We start from the raw sequence: 4,816 nt of genomic DNA, 5'->3' as shown, positions 1-4,816 counted from the left end.
TTAGTGAAATTGGTGGTGCTGTTTATTATTTTTATTTTCGTTGGTATAAATCAAATGAAATGTATAAAGATTAATTGCGTAAATTGATTTACCTTCTTTCTCATGAATTTTATTTATTATAATTATAGTTTTATTTATTTAAAATTATAATATATATTTTCACTAAATGATTATTTGTTAACAAAAAGAATAATGTCATAATTTTGGTTTGATTCAAAATAAAATATGAATTATAATGATTTAGAAGCTATTAAATTTTTGGCAATAGATTTAGTTTAAAAAATAAGAAGATGAAAAATTTAAAACCATTTACCAATATTTAATAAATTATGACATAGGTGTTAAGTTTACAAAAAAAATTCTTGATAAGGTGTGAAAAGAAAAAAAAAATTTTATATGTATATAAATAAATGAGGTGTTTTTATTCTTCGTAGACATAACGATTTGTGTTTGTTTGAAAGATGACAATAAATCGTTAATCTATCTTATTAAAACAGAAACATTGTGACTTTTTCTAGGTGGATTTTAAAATTGGACCTACTATTAGATATGATATATTTTCTAATCCTATTAACTAACAATTAATGTTAGTAAATTATTTCCTTATTATATAATAGTCGTACTATATGATATATTCAAAGTGGATTCAAATCAATCTTATTAATCCATTACCTTTTAACCAATTCAAACATAATTATATATCGGATTACCGGGTTTACTGGCTCGACGATCTAAATTGGATTTAAAAATGTTGATTCAAACGCAGTTTTTTAAATAGACAAAATTCTTACATATTAAATATTTGTAATATTGTTAACAAAATTTTGAATCATAAAATATCCCGCGCTTCCGAAGCGCGGGTTGATGATCTAGTTTGTTATTAGATAAAATCAACTCATCAACATTGACACTGCCAAAAAAAAAACAGAATAATATTAACACTCGATCCGATAACCGTAACAAAAGCTCCGTCTCTCCGAGGCTGCCATGGATCCGGTGGGTCTCCATGAGAGCACAAAACAGCAGACGTTACACTTTTCACCTTCTCAGCACCACAATTGGTAGCATAACACCGTCGTTCTTATCCCCAGCCTTGAGAGACGCGATCCTGTTACGATGATTGCAGTGAGGAGTGGCTGATTTTTTATAGGTAACTATACATTTTTAGCCTGATTGTGAAAAAGGGTTAATCACAATAGCAAACATAATATTTTTTACATATTTAAATTTAAGAAAATGCAAGTTATAAAATAGGAAAACACAATACTTGCTTGTAAAGGAGGTACCTGCAGTTCACAACTCATATTCATCAGTAAGAAAAATATGCAAAAACAAAGAGTTCAAAAATAGTTTGGATAAAGTTAAAATAGGTTCCTTCGTCCTTCCCGTCTTTGATGTTGCAGATATTGTTGTTGCTCCAGACATTAAATACCACAGTATACTTGTGATTTTTTTTGTTTACTTTACTCCCTCTACTGTTCTTGGTTAAAGACCCTATGTTCAAATTTGTATAAAGATCTTCCTTCATTGTTTCCATGTCAGCCTCTAATTTTGTTTCGTCTCTCATTATTGTTTACTTTAATAAACAGAAGCGTAGCTTTCATTGTATTCATAGTTAATATTTTCCCCACTCCGGTTGAATGAGACATACGTACGTCTCATCTATCTTATTAAAACAGAAACATTGTGACTTTTTCTAGGTGGATTTTAAAATTGGACCTACTATTAGATATGATATATTTTCTAATCCTATTAACTAACAATTAATGTTAGTAAATTATTTCCTTATTATATAATAGTCGTACTATATGATATATTCAAAGTGGATTCAAATCAATCTTATTAATCCATTACCTTTTAACCAATTCAAACATAATTATATATCGGATTACCGGGTTTACTGGCTCGACGATCTAAATTGGATTTAAAAATGTTGATTCAAACGCAGTTTTTTAAATAGACAAAATTCTTACATATTAAATATTTGTAATATTGTTAACAAAATTTTGAATCATAAAATATCCCGCGCTTCCGAAGCGCGGGTGATGATCTAGTTTGTTATTAGATAAAATCAACTCATCAACATTGACACTGCCAAAAAAAACAGAATAATATTAACACTCGATCCGATAACCGTAACAAAAGCTCCGTCTCTCCGAGGCTGCCATGGATCCGGTGGGTCTCCATGAGAGCACAAAACAGCAGACGTTACACTTTTCACCTTCTCAGCACCACAATTGGTAGCATAACACCGTCGTTCTTATCCCCAGCCTTGAGAGACGCGATCCTGTTACGATGATTGCAGTGAGGAGTGGCTGATTTTTTATAGGTAACTATACATTTTTAGCCTGATTGTGAAAAAGGGTTAATCACAATAGCAAACATAATATTTTTTACATATTTAAATTTAAGAAAATGCAAGTTATAAAATAGGAAAACACAATACTTGCTTGTAAAGGAGGTACCTGCAGTTCACAACTCATATTCATCAGTAAGAAAAATATGCAAAAACAAAGAGTTCAAAAATAGTTTGGATAAAGTTAAAATAGGTTCCTTCGTCCTTCCCGTCTTTGATGTTGCAGATATTGTTGTTGCTCCAGACATTAAATACCACAGTATACTTGTGATTTTTTTTGTTTACTTTACTCCCTCTACTGTTCTTGGTTAAAGACCATATGTTCAAATTTGTATAAAGATCTTCCTTCATTGTTTCCATGTCAGCCTCTAATTTTGTTTCGTCTCTCATTATTGTTTACTTTAATAAACAGAAGCGTAGCTTTCATTGTATTCATAGTTAATATTTTCCCCACGTACGTCTCATCATCATTAGAAAACAAACTCAACGAAAGTAACTCACATCCCATACAAAAACATAACATTAACTTGATCTAAAATAATTTACAGTTCGTGATGAGAACATAAGAAAAAGAAGAACCTAGAAACCAACAAAACATTAAACAAATAAACAAAGTAACATCAAAGCGTATGTTATGTAGAATATGTATCAAGGCACAATCTTGAAGCCTTGTACTTTATCAATCCAAGAGATAAAAGAGTTGTTGGAGTTCCTGAAACCAGGAAAGCCATACTCGTTCCTCTTGTTCATACTATCAATCATTCCTTCAACACCAAGCACAACATCAGTAAAGCACCACACACCAACCTCGTCAAGCTTCTTCTCCTGCAACTGACCTTCACCATCTCCTCCCAAACCTTCTCTTTCCCTTTCATCATCTCCACCAACCCCACATTCTTCCCTTCCTTGAATCCAGACTCCTCGATCCCAAACTGCTCAGCAAGAATCTTCCCCAGATGTGTGCACTTGAAAACATCAGCGGTGCTGCAGTTACACGTTTCGTTCTTGGCGTAAGGATCAACTGTAGCCCAAATCTGCTGCTCAGCAATCAGATCAGCGTCTGACACCGTCGAGAAACCTTCCAACGCCTTCTTGCTCCCGGGAAAACCAAGTTAGACCCTTTGTGCTTGCAGATGGCTGCGTAGCCGCAGAGAGTCCCCACAATGTTCATCAAGCTATACGGAGAGAAGCCGAAGATAGTGTTTGGTCTATGCACAGACCAAGTCACACTCTCTTTCAACTTGATCTCTTCAGAAAGAACATCCTCACGAGTGTAGTAAAAGTTCTCTATCTGCAACCTCGGCATGTCCTCATTGAAAGGCGGCTCCTGACATTCTTGAAACAATTTTAATAAACATATTTGCACTCAGAAGTAAGTGATAACAATGTGAAAACAAACAAAAAAAAAATCTATACTAACCCTGTAAAATAACTGAGAAGATTTGCACACATTTGGCGGCAAGATTAAGTGAGATACACAATCTTGTCAGAGCTACATCGAAACAACAAAACCAGAAATAAATCACATAAGGTCATAGCGAAGATTCTTCATAGATGTAAATAGTGTGGCTATTAGAGGCGTGCTAACCAGGTCAACAGAGGGATGCATGTGATTCTCCTGTACGAAGACAGAGAGTGTAAACCTCATCTCCAGCAGCTCCTACATAGTTCTATAACCTACTCAATCAAAAATCCATGGTTAGATATTAAAACACACAAAACCTTCAGCATCGCAAAGTTGCTTTGTTTCGGTATGAAAACTTTTTGTCAGCCATGAGAGCGATGAAGTCCTCACCTTCTTGAAATCATGAAAAATCTAACTAAAAAAAAATATTCATCACACTTTACAATTGATCAGCAAAAGCAGCGAATAATAATCTACAAACAATAAGATAGAAAAAAAAGTACCAACAGAATCTCTGGTTCTATCGTACCCTTGCCAATCCATTAACTGCATAATCAAAACCATCAGAAACAAAAGGTTCAAACGAATTAAAAAAAAAAAAGGTTCAAACGAATATCTGAAATCCTTACCCGCCTTGGGGTAGGCTTTGGAAGACGTCATGCCTTCAGTAAAATTCAGGCCAAGTTGCTACTTACTCGAAGATTTTGATGGGAACAACTCCATGAGGGTCTATATGCTGTAGTACCATAGAAGGCAGAGAATATGAATTGAAGAGGAAGCAGTGGGAATCTACATTTAAATGCCATGATTAACAACAGTAACAGTATCAATTGGAGTGGAGAAGAAGCGTTACCGGGACAGCTTCGAACCGGAGGTGTTCGATTGGAGAAAACGAACCAACGCAGAAAAAAAAAAAGAAAAAGCTTTAATTTAATGGAGGAGAGGCAGAAGAGATTGACCGTCTCATCTAAAACGTTGTCGGGTTTCTTTTGAACTGGATTTTTGGGCCAAATTTTACATTTCACGGATCGAGTAAAGAAAACAGCCCAACTCCT

At 34.2% G+C, this 4,816-nt stretch overlaps 1 pseudogene; it reads right to left on the bottom strand.

Moving 5' to 3' along the window:
* Positions 1-2,794: 2,794 nt before the first annotated feature.
* LOC130495464 (3-oxo-Delta(4,5)-steroid 5-beta-reductase-like) lies at positions 2,795-4,421 on the bottom strand (annotated as a pseudogene).
* Positions 4,422-4,816: the final 395 nt, after the last annotated feature.

Source organism: Raphanus sativus, chromosome 1, assembly GCF_000801105.2.
Source record: "Raphanus sativus cultivar WK10039 chromosome 1, ASM80110v3, whole genome shotgun sequence".
Lineage (NCBI taxonomy): Eukaryota > Viridiplantae > Streptophyta > Magnoliopsida > Brassicales > Brassicaceae > Raphanus > Raphanus sativus.
The sequence above is the reverse complement of the archived record's forward strand: the minus strand, read 5'-3'. Positions and strand labels throughout refer to the sequence as shown.